Consider the following 26968-nt stretch of genomic DNA (forward strand, 5'->3'; position numbering starts at 1 on the left):
AGTGAAAGGTTCGGGAGTTGTATTTACGCACGGGGAAGGTATTAGCACCCCACACGTCCGTCCCAAGGGACGGCAGCCTTTAATCGAATGTGCAAACATGACTTTGATTTTTTATGTTCCCTTTTTATGTCTCTACATCCTTTATACCCTTTTTTATATTTTTCTCCTTTTGTGGTCGACAAGGGTGTTTCCCTTTGCTCCTACGTATTTCTCAATTTGCGATGAGGAAATCAGACCTACGTAGTTCTTTCTTATCAAGTGATTTTTTTTACTTAAGAGGTGATCATTTTAAGGCGTTGGACCTTGAAAATGATCCATTTTACTTTGAAATGACAAACTTTAAAACCTATTTTTATGGACGAGCTTGACTAGGCGAGTTAATTTTAGCCTTAGTTTCACTTTAGTTATTAGTCAATTCGGTTAAGAATGAGAAATCCCAAAGAGAAAACGTCCGATTGATTTTCCGCTTTATTTTACTAAAAGACATTTTTTTTTATTATTATATTATTATTTTACCTCTCCTTTTTTATTTCCAACGTGGTTACGGCACGACCGAACGGTCGGAATTCATTTTAACCGAAGTTAACGGATAATACAATTCAAACAATCGGTGGAAATTTATTTTATTTTTAGGTTAAGCGAGAAATGACTTAAGTAAAATGGCTTAAGCACATCAAGAGGGGGTATAAAAAGTAAATGAAACAAGAATAAAAATACACGAAACACAATGTGGACCACCACGGGTGCATAGAATGAATCGAAAAGCTTGGTTCGAGGTACTTACAAGTTGAAGATCGAAGAACGATGAAGAACGAATGAAGAACGTCGAAGAACGGTCGAAAACCTTCGCGAAATTCCTTACAAAAAACGTTACGGAAACGTTTCGGAAGCGCCTCGGCTTAGATTTTCTTCACGGAAACAATTTTTCCAAGCAAATTCGAAAGAGAGAGAAGTGCCTAAGGGGCTTAACCCTTTTCCTTCTCACTTCCTCCCCTATTTATAGCAAAATAGGGAAGATGCTTGCCGCCCAGCTCGCCCAGGCGAGCAGGGTTGCTTCCTCCAGAAGCAACAGCCTTCTGGAGGGCCCAAGTGGGCCTGGTTGCTATTTGCACCCCCATTTTTACTAAGTACACCCCCTGCCCTTTTTTGGTGATTCTTTTTTCGTAAAGTTACGGAAACTTACGAATTTCGTAATGATACTTGTTTTCTTTCCGTAATGTTACGAAACCTTGTGGATTACATAATCATCCCCTTTTTGACTTACGGAATGTTACGGAACCTCACTTATTTGTGCAACGATGCTTCCATTTGATTTCCGGTGTGTCATGGAACCTTACGGATTGTGCATCAATATTTTCTTTTGTTTTTCGGCATGTCCCGGAATTTCACAAATTGCCTAATGATGGGTGCCAAGCACCTCACAAGGACCAAAGAAAAGTCGCATGTCATCAAGCAAAGGTCCCCGGATGAAATTAGGGTATGACAATCTCTAATTGCTTTGTCTTGAGTAATTCTTTGAGAAGCATATGATTCATGTAATCCTTTGGCATCATCAAAACATTCAGCTTGATCCTTTGTTCTACAGTAATGAGATTTACCTGCCAAGCGCTCAAGCATTTGATCAATGAATGGCAGGGGAAAGTGATCTTTTCTGGTTACCAGGTTCAGCCTCCTATAATCAATGCAGACTTGCCAGCTGTTCTGCACTCTTGTGGGAATAAGCTCATCCCTCTCATTCTTGATCATTGTAAGACCTGTCTTCTTAGGAACCACTTGGATTGGACTCACCCACTGGCTGTCAGAAATGGGGTAGATGATTCTAGCTTGTAAGAGCTTGGTCACCTCCTTTTTCACCACATCTAGAATGATGGGGTTGAGTCGCCGCTGTGGCTGCCTCACTGGCTTAGCTCCATCCTCTAAAAGTATCATATGCATGCAAGTAGATGGGCTAATACCAAGAATGTCTGCTAAAGTCCATCCAATGGCCTTCTTGTGCTTCTTGAGCACTAGCAACAACTTCTCCTCTTATTTAGCATTAAGGGAGGCAGAGATGATCACTGGAAATTTTTCCTTGTCCTCCAAGTAGGCATACTTGAGGTTTGTTGGTAAGGGTTTCAACTCCGGTGCGGGTGGTGGCTGAACAGTGGGAGGAACCAGGGTAGGAGAAGAAGAAGGTTCCTCAGCCTGTACCTCATAAAGCAAGTCAGAAGTATATGTACTTCCTGCAACATGGTTAGTGCATTTTGACTCTAAAAAATCAACATCAAGAGGTACAACATCCAAAAAATCAGAACTAGACTCAAATGCAAATTTACTCTCAGATACAGGATCAAATTCAAACTCAGATTCAGATTCATTGCATGAGGAATAACAAGTATGCAGATCAGATAACAATGGATGCTTCCTACCATGAAGAGAATCAAAATCAAACATATAATCATCAACAATTTGATCCAGTATCTCAGCATGAAAAACAGAATGATCCTCAGATGGATGCTTCATGGCATCAAGAATGTTAAAATGAACAACAATATCACCTAATTCCATAGACAATGTGCTAGCATAAACATCTATCTTGGTTCGGGCTGTTTTCATAAATGGTTTGCCTAAAATAATTGGAACTGAACCATGGGAAAATCCCTCTTCCATATCAAGAACATAAAAATCAGTAGGAAAAATAAGTTCACCAACCCGAACCAACACATCCTCTATGAAACCTGCGGGGTAAGCAATATTTCTATTTGCCAAATGAATCACCACATCTGTAGATTGCAAAGGTCCAAGAGATAAGGAATTGAAAATGGACAGAGGCATGACACTAACTGATGCTCCTAGATCTAGCATGGCATTCTCAAATTTGTTGTTCCCAATAATGCAAGGTATACAAAAAGTACCTGGGTCCTTACATTTCTCAGGAATGTGAGGAACAGATTTACCTATCAATGCTGACACATTTCTGCCCATGCTAATCCTTCCATTTCCTTTGAGCTTCCTTTTGTGGGTGCACAACTCCTTCAGAAACTTGGCATATCTTGGAATTTGCTTGAGGGCATCTAGCAGAGGTATGTTCACCTCTACTTTCCTGAAGGTCTCTAAGATCTCCTTATCCACTTCTTCCATCTTTTTGTTTGGAATTGCTCTAGGTGGAAATGGAAGAGGGATAGGAGGCTGGTTCAAGTCAAAACTACTAGAAGAAGGTCCACCTGCATGAAAATTTTTGTTAACTCCCTCATGATCAGGAAGCTTTCTCTTTTGTGCAACTATCTCATCCTCTTTTTCAGGTGTAGAATGAAGCTTGACAAGTTCAGGTGTAGGTGCTGCTACTGGTGGAGTCACTTCAATTTGCTTGCCAGACCTCAAGGTGATGGCATTCAAATTTTTCGGATTCTGCACAGTTTGTGAAGGCAATTTGTCAGAATTTTGGGACTGAGCTTGGTTCGACTGAGTAGCCATCTGCCCCATCTGATTTGTCAGACTCTGAATGAAGGCTCTTGTCTCTTGCTGAAATTGCATATTCTGGATGGTCATTTGCCTCACTAACTCCTCTAAGGAAGGTTGAGAAGGGGCCTCAGTTGCTTGTTGTCTTTGTTGTTGTTGTTGTTGCTGCTGCATTGGAGGAGGAATATATGGCCTGCTTGGACCAGCAGCATTCTGGAAAGGAGGGAGAGGCTGTTGTTGTTGTGGAGGACTTGCCCATCTCAAATTTGGATGATTCTTCCAACCTGGATTATATCTGTTGCTTGAAAGATCATAATTATTCTGCTGTTGTTGGTTTTGCTGCTGAGGGGGTCTATTATAAATGTTTGAAACATAAGATTCAGGTTGCTCATTGACTCTAGATTGCTGCAAAGAAGGACAAAGATCTGTATAGTGATCTGCAGAAGAACATAGACCACAGACTCTTGCAACAAGTGCTGGTGCAAATTTCTGATTCATGGCAAGCTGAGTTACTAGGTTGACCAAGACATCAAGTTTTCCCTCAAGCTTTTTATTTTCAGCAGGTGAAGATGAATTTGTGGCCACCTCATGGACTCCTCTAAGGACAATAGCATCATTTCTTGCACTGAATTGTTGGGAGTTGGAAGCCATCTTCTCAATCAAATTCCTAGCTTCAACAGGAGTCATATCACCAAGAGCTCCACCACTGGCAGCATCAATCATACTCCTCTCCATGTTGCTAAGACCCTCATAGAAATATTGCAGAAGGAGTTGCTCAGAAATCTGGTGGTGAGGACAGCTTGCACACAATTTCTTGAATCTTTCCAAGTACTCATACAAGCTCTCTCCACTAAGTTGCTTGATGCCTGAAATGTCTTTTCTGATGGAAGTGGTCCTAGATGCAGGGAAGAATTTCTCCAAGAACACCTTCTTAAGGTCATCCCAGCTGGTAATGGACCTGGGAGCAAGGTAGTACAACCAATCTTTCACCACTCCCTCTAGAGAATGAGGAAAAGCTTTTAGAAAGATATGATCTTCCTAGACATCAGGGGGTTTCATGGTGGAACATACAATATGGAACTCCTTAAGATGCTTATGAGGATCTTCACCTACAAGACCATGAAACTTGGGCAACAAATGTATTAGTCCAGTCTTGAGAACATATGGAACATCCTCATCAGGATATTGATTGCACAAGCTTTCATAAGTGAAATCAGGTGCAACCATCTCCCTAAGAGTCCTCTCACGAGGTGGAGGTTGAGCCATGTTCTCAGTATGAAAATTAGTAGTTGAATGCTCAAAATCAGAATGTTCAGAATCACCAGCAACAAAATACTCAGAATGCTCAAAATGCTCAAGATGCACAGAATGATCAGGATGCACACTATGCCTAAGTAATCTATGAAAGGTTGTATCTATTTAAGGATCAAAGGGTTGTAAATCACCTGGATTGCCCCTAGTCATGCACTATATGCATCAAATCATGTGTTTCTCAAACAAGCACCAGGGGAGGGTTAAAACTACAACTATAGACAAACGATATCCAAATGAGCTGAAATTTTGTGAGCAACACCCTAAAATCATGAAAAGATAGCACAAAAATTTTCAGACAAAAATTCAAAGTCTAACTATGAAAACTACCTAAGGAAAGTTTAGAAAAATAAGACAATAATACTTGAAAAATAAAAAAAACTTAGTAAACAACTGATTTTTCGAATTTGGGGAACCCCAACTGGCTAAAGCCGAATGCCACAGTATGCAAAAATTTTTTCTACCCCAAATGCATATATAATAATAGTCATTCTGATAACTGGAGCAAAAGTTATGGCCGTTTTAAGTTTTGCTAAAAACAAGTCCCCAAAATTTTTGTCTCTCAAATTCAGCAACACCAAGTGCTTCTGGTATCTTTCACACAAAATATGGACCAAAAGAAACTACCACACAAAAAATCAGCCAAAAATAACAACTCTAACTATCAAAAAAAATTTCCAATTAAATTGCAAAATCAGTCACTAGTTCTCAGTCACTAATCACTGTTCACAACATTACACAAAACTGAAACAGGGAAGCGCTAAATAGGAGATGGGACTTAAAATGCAAAATAGAACACTACACAAAACAAAACAACACACACTCACGACACTAAACAACAGAGCTACACACAAAACAACTAAACACTATTATGAACCTTTGGACCACTACTCCCTGGCAACGACGCCAAATTTGATCGAGGCCGTACCCAAATCAAATAAACATTAAAAATGCAGTATCTAGGAAGTGATCCTAGGTCGTCTCTCAGTGAGCAATGATCAACCAAATGTTCATAATATATGTTAATCAAACAGTAACAAGATGGGGGGGTTGTTTGTTTTTGTAATTTAAACAGCAAGCAAACTTGAATAAGAAAATAACAGAATTAAAACATATTGTTTCCCCTTGATTCAAAGGCAAGTCTCTTATCATAGGTTACGAGAATTTATCCCTAATCAGTTCAACGACTTAATCCAACCCGAAATTAATTGGCTAAGCGAAAATTAACATAAGGCTGTCATTATGTGATTAAGCAACACATAAACCAATTAATCCCTCTCACATGTTGATTAAGCATGAACGTAAATTAAACACAGAGACAATTAATCAAGCATTAAGCATGCATGGATTAATAGCAATGAATACAGAGCAATTGGTGAAAGGGAAAAACTGATCAGAATTCAATAGTAATAACTAAACCTCAAAGAGAGTTGTGCTTGATCCTCAAGAGAAAACAACACTGCAGACTTAGTCTTCCATTAATCAGCAGAAACGAAAACGAATTCAAAGGCAGAAGTAGAAAATGAAATTGCAATTTGAAGCAGAAATGAAATTTGATTGCTACGTGAACAGTGCAAACAGTAACACGAAATTGAAAATACAAAACCCTAAAATATGTGAACAGTCCCCCACTAGCCCTGGTGCTGTTATATAGGTCCTCACCCCCAAAGCTTACAAATCTATTTTAATTCCAAGCCCAAAAACGAAATAAAATAAAACTGGACCAAATAAAATAAAATTGGACGAAATAAAATAAAATTGTCTGCTCTCTTTATGTCCAAGCCGGTTCAGCCAAATTCTGGATCCAAGCCCAATTGCTTAGAATTCTCCTGAAATTAAATTAAAAACACAAAATTAATCAAGTAGGCCCAAATGATAAAAATGCATAATTAATTTTGCAATTAAGGCTAATCAGTAATTAAAATGGTGACAAAAAGGGTTAAGAAATAGGAGAAAATAATGACACATCACTGAGACCACAAACCAAGCAACTACTAGATGCTTCTGCAAGGGGAAAAATAAAGCTGAAGACCTTGGAAGAAGCAACTGAGCTAATTGAGAATATGCCAGCCAGTGATCATGCCATTCTGCACGACATAACCCATCAACCCACAAAGAAAAGCTTGTTAGAACTTTCATCACATGACGCTTTATTGACATAGAATAAGTTGCTTTCTAAGCAACTTGAGATTTTAATAGAAACACTTGGTAAGTTGCCAACTAAACTGTCTATTGGTCAACCTACACATTCTTTTGTTTTGCAGGTTACAGGTTGTACCGCCTGTGGTGAGGCTCATTGTCATACCCTAATTTTGTCCGGGAGTACTTGTGGTCGGTCCTTGAACCTTGTTTGCTCCCTTCGGAACCCTCGAAACAAGCATCGTTGCATAATCCATAAAGTTTCGCAACATTCCAAAAGTCAAAACAAGCATTGTTGCGCAATCCGTAAAGTTCTGCAACATTCTGGAAGTCAAAAAGAGCGTTGTTGTGTAATCCGTAAAGTTTCGAAACATTCTAGAAAGAAAATAGGTGTTGTTACGTAATCCGTAAAGTTCCACAATGTTTCAGAAAGAAATCAATAAAAAACACAAAAGGGGGGTGTATTTAGTAAATAGGCGAAGGGAGGCTGTTCCAAAGGGTCCCTAACCCCTATGCTATGCATTTCAGCTGTTTTGGGTGAAAAAAATTGTTTCCGTGAAGAAAATCCAAGCCCAGGTGCTTCCGTAACGCCTCCGAGATGTTTCCGTGAGCAAATTCGTGAAGGTTTTCCGTCGTTCTTCACCGTTCTTCATTCGTTCTTCGTTTGTTCTTCGTTCGTCAACCGGTAAGTTTTCGAATCCGAAACTTTCAATTCATTTCTTGTTTTGTTGGCTTTCATCTTTATTTCGTTCACTTTCGGTTTTCTTTTCTTCCGTTTTTAACGAGCTTTAACTGATCGTTTAAGCCGTTATCTCGCCTAATAAATGATAAAATGAATTTCAACCGATTATTTGCGTTGTAATCTCGTTTAATCACTCTTAAAGCAAAATCTAACCGATCGTTCACACTGTAACCACGGTTAAATAAAAAAAGGGCAAAATAATAATAAAATAATCAAAATATCTTTGAATAAAATAATAAAAAAAATCAATCGAACGTTTTTCTTTGGAAGTTTCCTTGAATGAATTGACTAATAACCAAAGTGAAACTAAGGCTAAAATCAACTAACAAATCAAGCTTTGTCCGCAAAAATCACTAAAAACCGTTTTAAGGTCCAACGCCTTAAATGGTCCTCTGTGCTTTTATCGGTTAACATGGACCGTTCAAAAGCATAAAATCAACATGTAACTTGACCACTTTTGCAAGAACTACGTAGGTCTGATTTTCTCATCACAATTGAGGATACGTAGGAGCAAAAGCCCCGCTTTTGTCGACCACCCCAAGAGATCATTAATGGTCCAACGCCTTAACGTTTCTCTCCTTTCAAAAGAATCAAAAGATCGTTTAAATGGTCCAACGCCTTAAACGACTTTTTTTCGGTTAAAATATATCTTGCAAAAAAAAGATAAAAACAACTTAACAAACGTTTAGTTCTCAAAGAACTATGTAGGTATGATTTCCTCATCCCAATTGAGGATACGTAGGAGCAAGGGAAACACCATTGTCGACCACAAAAAGATAAAAAATACAAAAACATAAAAAAGCATAAAAGCACAAAAAGACATAAAAAAGGGAAAATAAACCATTTTGAAGTCATATTTGCACACTTGATTAAAGGCTGTCGTCCCTTGTGACAGACGCGTAGGGTGCTAATACCTTCCTCGTGCGCAAAAACAACTCCCGAACCTTTCACACTTAAAGTTCGTAGACCACACCTTTTCTGGTTTTTCTGACGTTTTCCTCAAATAAACGTTGGTGGCGACTCCGCGCATTTTCCTCCCATGGAAGATGCACCCATGAGCCCCCGCGTCGCCCTCCCGCCGAAGGGTAGGTTGCGACTGTTGGCGACTCCACTGGGGACTGTTTTTAGAGAGTTAGGCCTTCTAATCTCGTGCAATATCATGACTTCCTCTTTTTGTTGGTTTCCTTTTATTTCTTTTACGTTCTTGTATATAACTCTTTGATGTTTTTAGTGTGTTTTTTCAAATGTATGCATGAGATAGATATTTATTCATTTGATGCACACAAACACCAACACTATTTGTACACACGGTGAGTTGAAAAGGCGCCCTATACCCGGGTCCATGGGAACATAAGGAGTGGAGGTGAATCTGTGGTCATGTTGGGTCTCCGACTTGCTTGATAATAGTGAACCCTCATCTAGAGTTTTTCTCTTTGATAACATATTGATGCTAGTAGTCCCTACTACCGCAATATGTTTTTGCGAAGGGGATGATACCTCTAGAAACCATCAAGAGAGATATGACCACCTTGGGAATTATCACTAAAAGACTTTTAGTTCCTCCTATTTAGGTCCCTAAAATAGGGGCACAAAGTGAATACGCTGCGTGCCTTTTTAAACACTGCCATGCATATAACCTAAATGTCATGTGCGCCTTTGCTGTGTGATTATTTGAGGATATTGCCATGCTGTGTACATCCCCCTGTTGCGCATTTGCATCGTGTCGTCACGCATGTGTCATATGTTGGTCTCGTCTTTTGTCACGGGAAGCCGGAAGGTCCATATCACCTTCTTAACTGCACACATGGGGCACTGCACCCCCGAATGTGCAAGTAAGAAGAGATGATTTTCCGGGTTCTTGTGTCCGTAAATGCATTCATATCATGCATCGTATAAGCATCTCTTCATGGCATCGTAATGGACGTATCATTCCTGCATTTGTCACTTATCATTTCATGCATTGCATTTTGCATAAGTCATTTCATCACCAAGCATCTCATCTAAGATGCTTTTTGCATACCTTTTATTTTCATGTTTACTTATGCATGATCCTTGCGTTTTCCTCTACAAAACAAAAACAAAAAAAGGAAGCATGAAATTTTACACTGCATTCTTAGTTGCATGTGTTAGGTACCATGAGCTAACCATGTTGCGATCATAAACCTGTTTCTCTTAAAAACAAAAATGATTGAACATGGTACCTAATGTATGGCTAACTAAGAAATGATGTTTCTTCGGGCATCTCAATCTCATAATTACATTTTTCATGCATAGCATGCGTATTCCCGAGTCTTTCATCCCTATGAAATGTTGTTGAAGTATTGGCGACTAGAATTGCCATTCCTTGGATTAAAGGGTTTGTCATACCCTAATTTCGTCCGGGGACCTTTGCTTGATGACATGCGACCTTTCTTTGGTCCTTGTGAGGTGCTTGGCACCCATCATTAGGCAATTTGTGAAATTCCAGGACATGCCGGAAAACTGAAAAAAATATTGATGCACAATCCGTAAATTTCCGTGACACACCGGAAATCAAATGGAAGCATCGTTGCATAATTAAGTGAGGTTCCGTAACATTCCGTGAGTCAAAAAGGGGATGATTATGTAATCCGCAAGGTTCCGTAACATTACGGAAAGAAAACAAGTATCGTTACGAAATTCGTAAGTTTCCGTAACTTTACGAAAAAAAGAATCACAAAAAAAAAAGCAGAGGGGGTGTACTTAGTAAAAATGGGGGTGCAAATAGCACCCAGGCCCAATTGGGCCCTCCAGAATATTCCTCCAGAAGGCTGTTGCTTCTGGAGGAAGCAACCTGGCTCGCCTGGGCGAGCTGGGCGGCAACCACCTCCCCTATTTTGCTATAAATAGGGGAGGAAGTGAAGAAGAAAAGGGTTCAGCCCCTTAGGCACTTCTCTCTCTTTCGAATTTGCTTGGAAAAATTGTTTCCATGAAGAAAATCTAAGCCGAGGCGCTTCCGAAACGTTTCCGTAACGTTTTCCGTGAGGAATTTCGTGAAGGTTTTCGACCGTTCTTCGACGTTCTTCATTCGTTCTTCATCGTTCTTCGATCTTCAACGGGTAAGTACCTCGAACCAAGCTTTTCGATTCATTCTATGTACCCGTAGTGGTCCACATTGTGTTTCGTGCATTTTTATTCTCGTTTTGTTTACTTTTTATACCCCCTTTTGACGTGCTTAAGCCATTTTACTTAAGTCATTTCTCGCTTAACTTAAAAATAAAATAAATTTCCACCGAACGTTTGAATTGTATTATCCGTTAACTTCGGTTAAAATGAATTCCGACCGTTCGGTCGTGCCGTAACCACGTTGGAAATCAAAAAGAGGTAAAAAATAATATAATAATAAAAAAAAACATCTTTTAGCAAAATAAAGTGGAAAATCAATCGGACGTTTTTCTCTTTGGGATTTCTCATTCTTAATCGAATTGACTAATAACTAAAGTGAAACTAAGGCTAAAATCAACTCGCCTAGTCAAGCTCGTCCATAAAAATAGGCTTTTGAAGTTTGTCATTTCAATTTCCCACCAAGTAAAATGGATCATTTTTAAGGTCCAACGCCTTAAAATTATCACCACTTAAGTAAAAAAGAATCACTTGATAAGAAAGAACTACGTAGGTCTGATTTTCTCATCCCAAATTGAGGAATACGTAGGAGCAAAGGGAAACACCCTTGTCGACCACAAAAAAGAAAAAAATATAAAAAGGGTATAAAGGATATAAGGACATAAAAGGGAACGTAAAAATCAAAGTCATGTTTGCACATTCGATTAAAGGCTGCCGTCCCTTGGGACGGACGTGTAGGGTGCTAATACCTTCCCCGTGCGTAAATACAACTCCCGAACCTTTCACTTAAAAGTTCGTAGATCGCGTCTTTTCCGGTTTTTCTGACGTTTTCCTCAAATAAAAGTTGGTGGCGACTCCGCGCGTATTCCTTTCATGGAACACGCATCCCGCGAGTCACGCGTCGCCCTCCCGCCGAAGGGTAGGTTGCGACAGTTGGCGACTCCGCTGGGGACTATATTTAGAGAGTTAGGCCGTTTAATCTTGTGCAATGTTTTATCATGACTTTCTCCTTTGTTGGTTTCCCTTTATTTTTTAGGTTCTTGTGAATATAAACTCTTTGTTGCTTTTAGTGCGTTTTAAAATGTATGCATGAGGTAAATATTTATTCATTTGATGCACACAAACACCAACACTATTTGCACACACTGTGAGTTGAAAAAGGGCCCTATACCCGGGTTCATGGGAACATAAGGAGTGGAGGTGAATCTGTGATCATGCTAGGTCTCCGACTTGCTTGATTACAGTGAACCCTCATCTAGAGTTTTCTCTTTGGAAACATATTGTTGCTAGTAGTCCCTACTGCTGCTGTATGTTCTTCGAAGGGGATGATACCTCTAGAAACCATCAAGAGAGATATGACTACCTTGGGGGTTATTACTAAAAGCCTAGTTAGTTCCCTCCCATATAGGTCCCTTTAAATAGGGGCACGGAGCAAACACGCTGCGTGCCATTTTTCACACTGCCATGCATAAGTATCATATACCCTTTTGCTTATATTTGTTTGTGAATATTGTCCTACTATGTACATCCCCGTGTTGTGCCTTTCGCATATGGATCATGCGTGGGTTTCGTCTTTGATCCCCTCACTTTAGCAAACCGACGGAGGGTTCGTGTCGCCTTCTTAAAAACATACGTTGGGTGCCACGCTGCCCAAATGTTGTATCCAAGAAGGAAACAATTTCTCGGGCTCCCCTATTAGTAAATTGCATCTGTGTCATATGCATTTCTTCATGCATTCATCCATTCCACCCATGATAGATGTCGGAGTTTTGATTCGCACTAGATTTTATTTCACTTTAGTAAAACATGGGATCGAGTCAAAAGCCTTCGCTTAAAAAGAGGTTCTATCAAGTCAAAATCAAGAGCTTAGAGGCCACTAGTTTACGAGAGTTGGGGCAGTTAATGGGTCAACTTCAACGGCAAGCCTTCCGCAAAGCCTATGGTAAGATTTGGGACCTAGCTAGGGTAGAAGTCTCCATGGAACCGATTGCATCCCTTTCCCAGTATTATGACCAGCCCCTAAGGTGCTTCACATTTGAGGACTTCCAGCTAGTGCCGACTGTGAAAGAGTTTGAAGAAATCCTGGGATGCCCACTGGGAGGAAGGAAGCCATATCTTTTCTCTGGGTTCTATCCCTCCACGACAAGAGTTGCCAAGGTAGTGAAAATCTCAGCACAAGAGTTGGACCTTGTAAAGCAAAACAGAAATGGAGTAGTTGGAGTACCAAGGAAGTGTTCGGAGGAAAGGGCAAAGGCCTTGGCAAAATCAAGGCAAATGGGCTTCTTTTATTGACATCTTGGCGCTTTTGATCTTTGGAGGTGTCCTCTTTCCAAATATGGAAGGGTTAGTGGACCTAGCAGTGATTGACGCTTTCCTCGCCTTTCATCATGGCAAGGAAAGCCCGGTCGTCGCCATTTTGGCCATGCATGACACGTTCGATCAGAGATGTGAAAAGAGCGGCGCAAGAATTGTTTGTTGTACACCGGCTCTCTATGTGTGGCTGGTTTCGCACCTTTTTCTCCAAGAAGGTAGGCTCGTCTATCCGCTACAAGGTCACCGCTCGTGCGTCGAAAAAAAAGAAAGACGAATTGGGACCAACTCTTGGCTAGCATAGAGGGGCGTCTGTTAATTGGTTCCCTCGCTAGAAGGAAGGAAGAATCAGGATTCTATCTTCATGCGAAGGATGTCCAAATGTTCCCTTGATGGAACAAGGGGTTGTATTAATTATAATCCCGTCCTTGCCATAAGACAGCTTGGCTACCCCATGAGAGGAGTGCCATCAGACGAAAGCATCACGCCTTTCATCGCACGGGGTTTCGGTGACCACAACGCGAGGGTACTCCAAGGAGTTCGCAAGGCATGGGATGCGGCGTGAAGAAAGGACAAAGAGCTTAGGGGAAGCAGTAATGGGATCATCGACGACTATCATAAGTGGCTGAGAGTCCGAACACAAGGATTGGATTGGCTCCCAAATCTAAAGACTGTGAGAGACGATGAGGTTAAAGCTTCGGAAGAAAGTGATGAGGTACAAGCCCTAAAGGCAGAGCTTGAAAGAGCCCGGGTAGTCGAAGAGAAGTTCAAGTTCATAGCCATCAAAGTCTGAAAAGAGTATGATAAACTAAGGGACGTCAATATGGCCACAGCTGAAGCCTTGGAACGAAGAGGTGAAAGGAATTATCACGGGTCAAAGGCATGATCTCCGAAGAGGTGAAAGGAATCATCACGGGTCAAAGGCATGATCTTGAAGGACGAGCTAAAGGTTTGTCTTAGGTCGAAAAGAAATTTGTCCCAACAGTTAAGCGAGACTGAAGGGAATATGTGGGCCATCATCGATAAGTGCAAAGAGAAGCTAAATCTAGCGGCGACTCACGAGCAAAGGCTAGAGGATGAGTACGCCAAGATATCAACAGAAAGGGAAGCAAGGGAAAGGGTAATTGATTCATTGCACCAAGAGGCAACAATGTGGACGGAACGATTTGCTCTTACTTTGAACAGGAGTCAAGAACTTCCCCGATTGCTAGCCAAGGCCAAAGCAATGGCGGACACCTACTCCGCCCCCAAGGAGATCCACGGACTTCTCAGCTATTGTCAGCATATGATAGACTTAATGGACCATATGATTAGAAACCGCTAGGAAGTTTGTATTGTCGCTCAGATCTTGACTAGTTATAACTTTTTGAAAAAAATGAGTTTATCCCACGTTTTTACTCCAAAAATCAGTGCGAATCAAGTCACTCCAAAATTTTATCTCTAGCATGCAATTTATGTTGGTCTCGTCCTTTGTCACGGGAAGCCGGAAGGTTCATATCACCTTCTTAATTGTACACATGGGGCACTGCGCCCCCAAATGCGCAAGTAAGAAGAGATAATTTTCCGGGCTCTCGTGTCCGTAAAATGCATTCATATCATGCATCGCATAAGCATCTCTTCATGGCATCATAATGAACATATCGTTCATGCATTTGTCCGTTATCATATTCCAGCATCACATTTTGCATGAGTCATTGCATCATCATGCATATGCGTTCAACAAACTTTTTGATCTGCAAAATTGCATACCATTTGTTTTCATGTTTGCTCATCCTTGTGTTTTCCTCTACAAAAACAAAAAAAGGGAAGCGTGAAACTTCACACTACATTCTTAGTTGCATGTGTTAGGCACCATGAGCCAACCATGTTGGGATCATAAACCCATTTCTAAAAAAAAAAAAAAAAAAAACACACAACAACAAAACAAAATAATTGAACATGGTACCTAATGCATGGTTAACCAGGAAATGATGTTTCTTCGGGCATCTCAATTTCATAATTACATTTTCCATGCATAGCTTAAAGTATGCCTGAGCCATTCATCCCTATGAAAGGTTGTTGAAGTATTGGCGATCATAATTGCCATTCCTTGGATTACGGGGTTGAACTAAGCTCATGCTTTTTCGAAAAAAGTTCATCAAGTCAAGTTGAAGTATGGAAGTACCCTCTTGCAAAAATTGGGGCAAAAGATGAATCGAGTTACATCACTGTTTCGTCTACTGCCAAACACATTTAGGACTGTTGATGTCCTTGTTACTTCCAGTTTCACCTTGACCAAGATGTCATGAACCATGTTGAAAAATCTAAATTGATTCAACCCCATGTCCTGCATAAAAATTTGCAATACTTCAACTTGCATCATTCACATACATCCATGCTTTTCATTGGTCACATTGTTCATTACATTCTTTCCTTGAAAAAAGAAAAACGAACTTAATCATTGTTATAAAAAAGAAAAGAACATGCTTTACGGCGCCCTTATCAAACTCGTGCTAGAGCTAGAGTAATGGGTGAAGCAGAGGAGGTGCAAGAGAAGATGAAGGCCGAAATGGAGGCCATGAAAGAGCAAATGGCCACAATGATGGAGGCCATGATGAGCATGAAGAAGATAATGGAAGCCAATGCGGTTATGGTTGCCGCTACTAGCGCTGTCGCTAAGGTGAACCCGATGCTCCCATCTGGCCTCAAGCAAATGAATCATCCAACCTCAAATATGGTAGGCAAAGATTTGGGAAGTACGGACGACCCCATGATGTGCAAATTCAAAACGAGCACGCCTTCCCATCATATGGCTTGCCTCCCAACTATACACCACCCAATGTGGCATACACTCTCAATGAAAATCTCAATAACTCCACTCCGATACTCATTGAGAACCAATAATCTCAATCTGATCAGGCACATATCTCTCAAACCATGGGGGAGACACATGAAATTCCCCACCACGATCTAGTTGACTTCGAGCCTTGGCTCGGATATGCCACTGAAGGGCAAGCAGTTGGTGGTATATCCTTTGAAAACACTTTGGAGGGCCCTCAGTGTCACCCACAACCACAACCCTCACATTCCACAGCGGTTAAAAACCCTCATGCTATGGCAGAAATGGGAAAGAGGAAAGGCTCAGGGCCATTGAAGGAGGTAAAGATTATGCCTTTCCTAACCTAGAAGAGTTGTTCCTAGTACCCAATATCATCACCCCTCCCAAGTTTAAGGTGCTGGACTTTGACAAATACAAGGGGACTACTTGTCCCAAGAACCATCTAAAGATGTATTGTCAGAAGATGGGGGAATACGCAAAAGATGAGGAATTGCTGATACATTCCTTCCAAGAATGTCTTACTGGGGTAGCTGTTACCTGGTACACTAACTTGGAATCTTCCCGAGTCCATTCTTGGAAGGACCTAATGGTTGCCTTTGTTAGGCAGTATCAGTACAATTTTGATATGGTTCCGGATAGGATACAACTACAGAACATTTGCAAAAATGGGGATGGATCTTTCAAAGAACACGCCCGAAAGGTGGAGGGATCTGGCGGCCCAGGTGGTACCCCCAATGATGGAAAGGGAGACGATGATCGTGATGGTAGACACATTATCGATACTCTACTATGAAAAGATAGTGGGTTGCGCACCCTCAAAGGATTCCGGATTTGGTCTTCGCCAGCAAAAAGATCGAAGTGGATCTGAAAAGAGGCAAATTTAATCATCCTGCTTGGACGAATGAGAAAACTGGGGCAAATAAAGAGGGTGAGAAAGAGGGAGAAACCCATGCTGTGACTACCATTCCTATACGGCCAAGTTTCCCACCAACCCAACAATGTCATTACTCAGCCAATAACAAACCTCCTCCTTACCCACCACCCAGTTATCCACAAAGGCCATCCCTAAAATCAACCACAAAGCATGTCTACCGCACTTCCAATGACGAACACCACCTTTAGCAAAACCAAAAACACCAACCAAAAATGAATTTTGCAGCGAGAAAGCCTGTAGAATTCATCCCAATTCCAGTGTCCTATGCTGACTTGCTCCCATATCTACTTGATAATTCAATGGTAGCCATAATCCTAGCCAAGGTTCATCAACCTCCATTTCTCCAAGAATACGACTCGAATGCAACGTGTGCTTGTCACGGAGAAGCCCCGAGGCGTTCCATTGAGCATTGTAGGGCTCTGAAGCGTAAGGTGCAAGGTCTAATTGATGCGGGCTGGCTGAAATTTGAGGAGAATCGCGTGTAAATCCTGACATTGACAAAAGATTCCACACATGGGGCAATTTTGAAGGCTGTTGTTAGCTGTCTCTAATGACTCATCAGGATTTTCAAGTTTATGCCATTATTATAAACCACAGTTACAATGCTAAATGATATGGATAAAATGGACATCCTTGTCTCTCTCATCCTCTCACAAACACATATTTTCTTATTCAAATTCCACCGGAATGTGAGTGTAAGCCATTGGTCTGTTTGCTCAAGCAACCTGCGCTCCTGAGTTTGGACTTCCAAGACCGTTCAATCAGAGATTACTCGTCTTGCACGTTGGTGGGGTTGCTGTAAAACAACGAGTAAAGTCCAAAACAAATAAGTTCCAAAATAAAAAAAAGGGTTCAAAAAGAAAAAAAAGGAGCATTTGATTGACTGTGTTTTCAAGACGTTCATGTGACCTCATTCCGGAAAGTCTGTCTTTTTAGAGAGAAGTGAGTTGTCAAGAATAGGATGTTGGACAAATGGCCTCAGTTATCTTAAGAAAGGGGTGGTTGAATTAAGATGAAAAGACTATTCCCCAATTGAACTATCACTCTTTCTTTTTGGATTAACAATGCACCCTTAACATGAATTCCTCAAAAGACATTTCAAAATAAACTTCTTTAAAGCAAAAGATAAATAGCAATAAATAAAATAAGTTTAAAGGAAGAGAGGAATGCAAACTTGATTTATACTGGTTCGGCCACTTCCCGTGCCTACATCCAGTCCTCAAGCAACCCACTTGAGATTTTTCACTCTCTTTGTAAAACTGCTTTTACAAAGCCTGAACCACACAGGGACAACCCTTCCCTTGTGTTCAGGAATCCTCTACAACAAGAGACCCACGATCTCTTAATCCCTTTTCAGAAATAAGAAGAAGAGAAGAAGAGATCTCTCTTAAAAGAGGTAGATTGTAAAATGAAGATCAATCAAAAATTCCTTATTGAATATGCAAGTGGTTGACCAAGGAATCTTTTTGAGAGGATAAGATATTTCAGTTCAGAAAAACTCCTGATCTTTCGAGAGGATAAAACTGTTTGGGCAATGAAAACTCTCTTTAAAACATTTGAATGGCCGTTCATAAAACATTTGAATAGATATGTCTCTTGGAAATTATTTTCTGAAAATCCCCTCTGGTAATCAATTACAAGACTTATGTAATCGATTACAGGTTTTAAAAATTTGAATTAAAACATTTTCAACTGCTGGTAATCGATTACCAGAGAGCAAATCTCAATTTGAAATGATAGAATTCTTTGGTCAAACCTTTTGTTTGTTTCAATTTGGAAACTTCTTCCTAAAGATTCTAAGAGATCAAACTTGATCATATATCTTGATTTTCTTGGATTCTTGTCTTGAATAAAACTTAGAAGCACTTGATCCTTTAGCATCATCAAGACATCAAAACATCTTGCTTCTACATAGGAGTCATTTGACTTAATCCATCAACTGAAAGATCCTTCAACTATTTCTCGTCCTTGGAAAATTCTTTTTGCAAGAATCAACTGCTTCTTTCATTCTTCCTCACTACGAGGTCGTGAAAACAAGACAACACTTGGTACCTCTAAGCCCTACACTGGGGCAAAGAAAGACACCATGCAAAAACCTCAAGCGAACCTAGGGGCAGATTAGAAGTTCTCACCCAATAGGTTCCCTCCTACAAGGTCATGACGAAAGACAACGATTGGTACCTCAAAGCCTTACACTGGGGCAATGAGGGGCACCATGCATGAGCCTCAAGTGAACATAGGGGCCGATCAAAAGTTCTCACCCATCGATGTTTTTAACAAAAAAGGGGGACAAACCCTAGGATTTCAATGGATTGATCAAACATCAAACGAATCCATTGCCGTCACTCCAAAATGGTCAAGTGACTAAATCAAACAGAACACACACTCTGAGGGAGTTCCCAGAGAGATTTGCAAAAAGATAGGATGAGGTTGCATGAATTATCACCTCTTTCAAAAGGACAGTCAATCTGTGTTTTCCAAAAAAATTAAATCAAAATCAAAATCACAAAATAGGGAAAGAATGTCATGAACATTGTACAACTTTCCATTACATTGCATTGTTTCATATGAAGTCCGCATTTACCAAATTTCACGACAAAGGTTGCATGCATCTGCATCCCTAAAAATCATGGTAACTGCATAGATTTCCTACATCTAATCTTGTGGATTTAGGATGACCGGCCCTCTCGATGAGTCGATCTCTTGCTTTCTCATAAGGGTGGACCCTTGGGTACTTGTACCTATCACCTTTAGAGGACTACACGTCCTCGCCTTGAGAGGACTACACGTCCTCACCTTCGTAGGGCTACACGCCCTCACCTTTAGAGGACTACACGTCCTCGCCAACAGAGGGCTGCACGCCCTCGCCTTGAGAGGACTACACGTCCTCACCATCAGAGGGCTGGACGCCCTCACCTCCAGAGGACTACATGTCCTCGCCTTGAGAGGGCTACACTCCCTCACCTTGGGTACTAGTTACCCTCACCGTTGAGAGGACTACACGTCCTCACCATCGGAGGGCTGCACGCCCTCACCTCCAGAGGACTACATGTCCTCGCCTTGAGAGGGCTACACGCCCTCACCTTGGGTACTAGTTACCCTCACCGTCAGAGGACTACACGTCCTCGCCTTGAGAGGACTACACGTCCTCACCATCAGAAGGCTACACGCCCTCGCCATCAGAGAACTGCATGTCCTCACCTTCGTAGGGCTACACGCCCTCACCTTTAGAGGACTACACGTCCTCGCCAACAGAGGGCTACACGCCCTCACCTTTAGAGGACTACACGTCCTCGCCAACAGAGGGTTGCATGCCCTCACCTTGAAAGGACTACACGTCCTCACCAACAGAGGGCTGCACGCCCTCACCTTGAGAGGACTACATGTCCTCGCCAGCAGAGGGCTGCACGCCGTCACCTCCAGAGGACTACACCTCCTCGCCTTGAGAGGGCTGCACGCCCTCACCTTTAAAGGGCTACGTGTCCTCATTTTTAGTGTGCTCCACATCCACACCTTAAGATAATTTAAGGTCCTCTGCCCTTAAATGCTTAACCGAGACTTGCACTCCCGGTTAAGGGGCTAGTAGTTTCCTTTTAACGGTTCCTGGGCCACCCCCTGATATTGGAGGGCGACCAACTGTGCAAGCACAACCAGAGAGGGAGGCTATCACACAGCTACTATGCATACCGGGGCAAGATTTCACCCGTGCAGCTGCAAAGAAACGAGTGCAGATCATGCGCACCGACATGACCACTCTTACACAGATATAGATGACATTGCTACTTAGCAACATTTTGCCCAGCGACCGCAATGCCAATCTCCCCCTGCAAAAGTATCAGTTGGTCTGTGTCGTCCCGACGTGGGTAAGTATGCATATGGTTCAACTGATTTCTGATACCATCTATTGTTTGCAGGGATCGCACCCACAAAGACACCCAGTGGACCTGAAGAAGTCCAACAGGGCCCTGGGGTTTCCAGCTCTGGTTACGGGCCTCTGTCAGCCCTATAGGGCGCCCGTCCCCCCCGCAAGCTCATGCCATCATGACATAGGTAAGTATGCACCTCCCCCAACTGATTTCTGATGTCATCTATTATTTGTAGGGATCGTGCCTGCAAGACACCTAGTGGACCCGAAGAAGGCCAACAGGGTCTTGGAGTTGCCAGCTCTAAATACGGGTCTCTATCAGTTCAAGGGAGTGCCTGTTGCCCCCAGCAAGGTCATCAAGCCCCCTAGTAATCGAGCTTTCATCAAGAAGTACTGCGTCTCCAGGCAGGCGCAGGGCGAAACACCACAGCAGCCTGGGGATGGCCGGCAGTGGGCAATAGACACACCGCCACCACCTCTAAAGTTCACCTCAGCTCATCCATAAAAAGGTTAGAGTACACCTACACCACATGGCTGACCAATAGGCGACCAAGTCCAAAGCCAAAGGTAAGCAAAGTACTAGGTCCATGACCGACAAATCATTAGGCGTCCAGCTAAAGACGTTAAAGAAGCGCTACTAGGAGGGAACCTAGTACCTTTTGAATCTATGCTTGTTATTTGATCACTTTTTATAGTAGGACGCACCTAGTTGCTCATGATCCTGGGAATTTAAATAAAACAAGCGCAAGCTCGGAAGGTAGTCATACCTCACAAAATATATATATGTATGTTTAGGTAGAAAGATACCTTAGATATGCATGTATGTAAACAAAAAAAAACTTCACAAAATATATATATGTATGTTTAGGTAGAAAGATACCTTAGATATGCATGTATGTAAACAAAAAATACTTCACAAAATATATATATGTATGTTTAGGTAGAAAGATACCTTGGATATGCATGTATACAGCAAAAATACCTTACAAAACATATATATGTATGTTTAGGTAGCAAGATACCTTGGATATGCATGTATATAGCAAAAACACCTCACAAAAATATACATATGCTTAGGTAGCAAAATACCTCTTGAAAAAAAAAAAGGGAAAAAAAAACAAACAAACAAGAAAAAGAAATAAACAAATGATAATGATAAAAAAAAAGAGAGAGCAGGTAAGAAAAAGAAAAATAAGTTGTCTAGCTGAAAAACCAACATGCTTTTGAAAAGAGATGACTTCCAACTTTTCTTTGAAGAAAAAAAATTCACTTATCATAACCAATTTTTGAAAAATGTGTGTACACCTGAAGGGTGAATGCTGTGAAGATTTCCCCGGACGCCCAAAATGGACTCGGATGAATGCACAAATTGATAAAAGAACATATTTTGGAAACATTGGGTTGATTTAAAATAGAGGAAATGAATCCTGAGCCCTAGCATCACGTGACCATAAAAATTTGACACTTGAGTGTCCGCATAGGTGCATGCATGACCAGTTTTGCATAAAATTTCCAAATCATCATTTTTGCATTTGTGTCTTGGAAATAATGTGGGGCATCCCTTTTATCCTTGAGCCAAACCAAACCCCGACATGTATCATGTCTAGCCATTGTACAAACCTTGAGCCAAAATCCTGACTCACCATAAACCTTGACCCTGGGTGAGAATGTCAATCCTTACCCTCGAAAGAAAAAAAGAGGAAAGGAAATTTCCAATCAAAGAGAAAGAAAAAAAGAGGAAAGGAAATTCCCAATCAAAGAGTGGGAGAAAAAAAAAAAGAAAGAAAATTCCCAACCAAAGAATGGGAGAAAGTAAAAAAGGAAGGAAAGAAAGTTCCTGATTAAAGAAAATAGAAGAATGTGCAGAAAGGTCTTTTGACCGGACAATATCTGAACAATACAGAATTGTCACCAAATGAACTAAAAGAAGGAAAGGAAACCATGACCTAAAGTGGTCTTCTCCCTTTAATTGCTAACCAAAATCTCGTGTGCTAGCGACTTGTTCGCCTCGCGCAAAACCAAAACAGAAAAGGAAAAAGCCAACAAAAAATCAAAAGCCAAAAACACACAAAAGCCGAAAAACCCACCAAAAGAACCCATTTCCAAGGGAAGTCCTATTGATCCATGATCACGCATGTAATCTTTGATTTGATAGGAAATGATTTGTAAAGTCAAGTCATGACATATCTATGGTTCGGAATTAGGATAAAACACTTACCTGTGCGAGATTGATACACTTTGAGTGGATTTCTTCTATTTTTTGTTGAACCCAGTGTTTCCTCTAAATGGTCATTTAGAAACGAAATGCTAATATCCAAAATCTCATTTATGGCTATGGGGGATTTCATCAGCAGACTCTCCTTCCCTGGTAGACGCATTGTTTGTCACTCAAAAAAGCATATGCTGCTCTAATCAGTTGGAATATTTGTCTCTTTGCTAAAGCATGTTTGCATTTTTAGTGGAGAAAACACCGAGACTTTTTCAAGTCTCACAAGTTATCCAGAACTACGTAGGTCTGAGTTCCTCATTGGAGGATACGTAGGAGCAAAAGCCTCGCTTTTGTCGACCACACTGCTTTCTGTTACCATGACCCAAGAGCGGGTAGCCTGCGGAGACACCTTACGGTTATCCGCACCTCGAGTGTGATTGATAAGCGGAGGCCAATATGGTCATCTGCGCCCTTTCCGGAGATGTAGGCATCTTCTGGTGGAGACTTTTTCAAGTCTCACAAGTTATCTAGAACTACGTAGGTCTGGGTTCCTCATTGAAGGATACGTAGGAGCAAGAGCCTTGCTTTTGTCGGCCGCCCCATAATCTTTGTCATACTGACCCTGAGGTCATGTGACATGCACCCTTGTGTCATCCAGAGGCGGCGGTCCCGATGACACGCGGAGATACCTTACGGTTATCCGCACCCTTTTGTCATCCAGAGGCGGCGGGCCCGATGACACGCAGAGACAAAATTTGGTCATTCTGTACCCTTGTGTCATCCAGAGGCGGCGGGCCCGATGACACGCGGAGATACCTTACGGTTATCCGCACCCTTTTGTCATCCAGAGGCGGCGGGCCCGATGACACGCAGAGACAAAATTTGGTCATTCTGCACCCTTGTGTCATCCAGAGGCGGCGGGCCCGATGACATGCAGAGACTGACATAGTCTTCTGCACCTTTTGTTCCTCCGGGAACAACGAGTCATTTACATGCGGAAATTTTATGGTCACCCGCGACTCTCGTCAACCGAGAGGAACGAAATTAGTGTCATACCCTAATTTCGTCCGGGGACCTTTGCTTGATGACATGCGACCTTTCTTTGGTCCTTGTGAGGTGCTTAGCACCCATCATTAGGCAATTTGTGAAATTCCGGGAACAACGAGTCATTTACATGCGGAAATTTTATGGTCACCCGCGACTCTCGTCAACCGAGGAACGAAATTAGTGTCATACCCTAATTTCGTCCAGGGACCTTTGCTTGATGACATGCGACCTTTCTTTGGTCCTTGTGAGGTGCTTAGCACCCATCATTAGGCAATTTGTGAAATTCCGGGAACAACAAGTCATTTACATGCGGAAATTTTATGGTCACCCGCGACTCTCGTCAACCGAGAGGAACGAAATTAGTGTCATACCCTAATTTCGTCCGGGTACCTTTGCTTGATGACATGCGACCTTTCTTTGGTCCTTGTGAGGTGCTTGGCACCCATCATTAGGCAATTTGTGAAATTCCGGGAACAACAAGTCATTTGCATGTGGAGATTTTATGGTCACCTGTGACTCTCGTCAAATTGAGAGGAACGAAATTAGTGTCTTATCTTTACTTTCCTTTTATCTCCAATAAAAGACAAGTAAAGAGGGGCAACTGTCATACCCTAATTTCGTCCGGGGACCTTTGCTTGATGACATGCGACCTTTCTTTGGTCCTTGTGAGGTGCTTGGCACCCATCATTAGGCAATTTGTGAAATTCCAGGACATGCCGGAAAACTGAAAAAAATATTGATGCACAATCCGTAAATTTCCGTGACACACCGGAAATCAAATGGAAGCATCGTTGCATAATTAAGTGAGGTTCCGTAACATTCCGTGAGTCAAAAAGGGGATGATTATGTAATCCGCAAGGTTCCGTAACATTACGGAAAGAAAACAAGTATCGTTACGAAATTCGTAAGTTTCCGTAACTTTACGAAAAAAAGAATCACAAAAAAAAAGCAGAGGGGGGTGTACTTAGTAAAAATGGGGGTGCAAATAGCACCCAGGCCCACTTGGGCCCTCCAGAATATTCCTCCAGAAGGCTGTTGCTTCTGGAGGAAGCAACCTGGCTCGCCTGAGCGAGCTGAGCTCGCCTGGGCGAGCTGGGCGGCAACCACCTCCCCTATTTTGCTATAAATAGGGGAGGAAGTGAAGAAGAAAAGGGTTCAGCCCCTTAGGCACTTCTCTCTCTTTCGAATTTGCTTGGAAAAATTGTTTCCGTGAAGAAAATCTAAGCCGAGGCGCTTCCGAAACGTTTCCGTAACGTTTTCCGTGAGGAATTTCTTGAAGGTTTTCGACCGTTCTTCGACGTTCTTCATTCGTTCTTCATCGTTCTTCGATCTTCAACGGGTAAGTACCTCGAACCAAGCTTTTCGATTCATTCTATGTACCCGTAGTGGTCCACATTGTGTTTCGTGCATTTTTATTCTCGTTTTGTTTACTTTTTATACCCCCTTTTGACGTGCTTAAGCCATTTTACTTAAGTCATTTCTCGCTTAACTTAAAAATAAAATAAATTTCCACCGAACGTTTGAATTGTATTATCCGTTAACTTCGGTTAAAATGAATTCCGACCGTTCGGTCGTGCCGTAACCACGTTGGAAATCAAAAAGAGGTAAAAAATAATATAATAATAAAAAAAAACATCTTTTAGCAAAATAAAGCGGAAAATCAATCGGACGTTTTTCTCTTTGGGATTTCTCATTCTTAATCGAATTGACTAATAACTAAAGTGAAACTAAGGCTAAAATCAACTCGCCTAGTCAAGCTCGTCCATAAAAATAGGCTTTTGAAGTTTGTCATTTCAATTTCCCACTAAGTAAAATGGATCATTTTTAAGGTCCAACGCCTTAAAATTATCACCACTTAAGTAAAAAAGAATCACTTGATAAGAAAGAACTATGTAGGTCTAATTTTCTCATCCCAAATTGAGGAATACGTAGGAGCAAAGAGAAACACCCTTGTCGACTACAAAAAAGAAAAAAATATAAAAAGGGTATAAAGGATATAAGGACATAAAAGGGAACGTAAAAATCAAAGTCATGTTTGCACATTCGATTAAAGGCTGCCGTCCCTTGGGACGGACGTGTGGGGTGCTAATACCTTCCCCGTGCGTAAATACAACTCCCGAACCTTTCACTTAAAATTTCGTAGATCGCGTCTTTTCCGGTTTTTCTGACGTTTTCCTCAAATAAACGTTGGTGGCGACTCCGCGCGTATTCCTTTCATGGAACACGCATCCCGCGAGTCACGCGTCGCCCTCCCGCCGAAGGGTAGGTTGCGACAGGATTGAACCAAGCTCATGCTTTTATGAAAAGGTTCATAAAGTCAAGTTGAAGTATGGAAGTAATCATCTTGCAAAAAATTAGGGCAAAAGATGGATCAAGTTACATCACTGTTTCGTCTACTGCCAAACACATTTAGGATTGTTGATGTACTTATTACTTCCAATTTCACCTTGACAAAGGTGTCATGGACCATGTTGAAAATCTAAATTGATTCAACCCCATGTCCTGCGTAAAAATTCGCAATACTTCAACTGTGTATCATTCGCATACATCCATGCTTTTCATTGTTTGCATTGCTCATTACATTCTTTCCTTGAAAAAAAATGAACTTAATCATTGTTATAAAAAAAAGAAAAGAACATGCTTTACGGTGCCCTTACCAAACCTGTGCTAGAACTAGAGTAATGGGTGAAGTAGAGGAGGTGCAAGAGCAGATGAAGGCCGACATGGAGGCCATGTGTCGCAACCTACCCTTCGGCGGGAGGGCGACGCGAGACTCATGGGTGCGTCTTCCATGGGAGGAAAATGCGCGAAGTCGCTACCAACGTTTATTTGAGGAAAACGTCAGAAAAAACCGGAAAGGTGTGGTCTACGAACTTTAAGTGTGAAAGGTTCGGGAGTTATATTTACGCACGGGGAAGGTATTAGCACCCCACGCGTTTGTCACTAGGGACGAAAACCTTTAATCAAGTGTCCAATATGACTTCAAATTGTTTTATTTTCCCTTTCTTACGTTTTTATGTCTTTTTACGCCCTTTGTATTTTTTATCTTTTTGTGGTCGACAAGGGTATTTCCC

At 41.5% G+C, this 26968-nt stretch overlaps 1 pseudogene; it reads right to left on the reverse strand.

The window, feature by feature from the left end:
• Window positions 1–2427: 2427 nt before the first annotated feature.
• LOC114374224 overlaps window positions 2428–26968 on the reverse strand; it is a 30266-nt pseudogene continuing 5725 nt past the window's right edge.

Source organism: Glycine soja, chromosome 2, assembly GCF_004193775.1.
Source record: "Glycine soja cultivar W05 chromosome 2, ASM419377v2, whole genome shotgun sequence".
NCBI lineage: Eukaryota > Viridiplantae > Streptophyta > Magnoliopsida > Fabales > Fabaceae > Glycine > Glycine soja.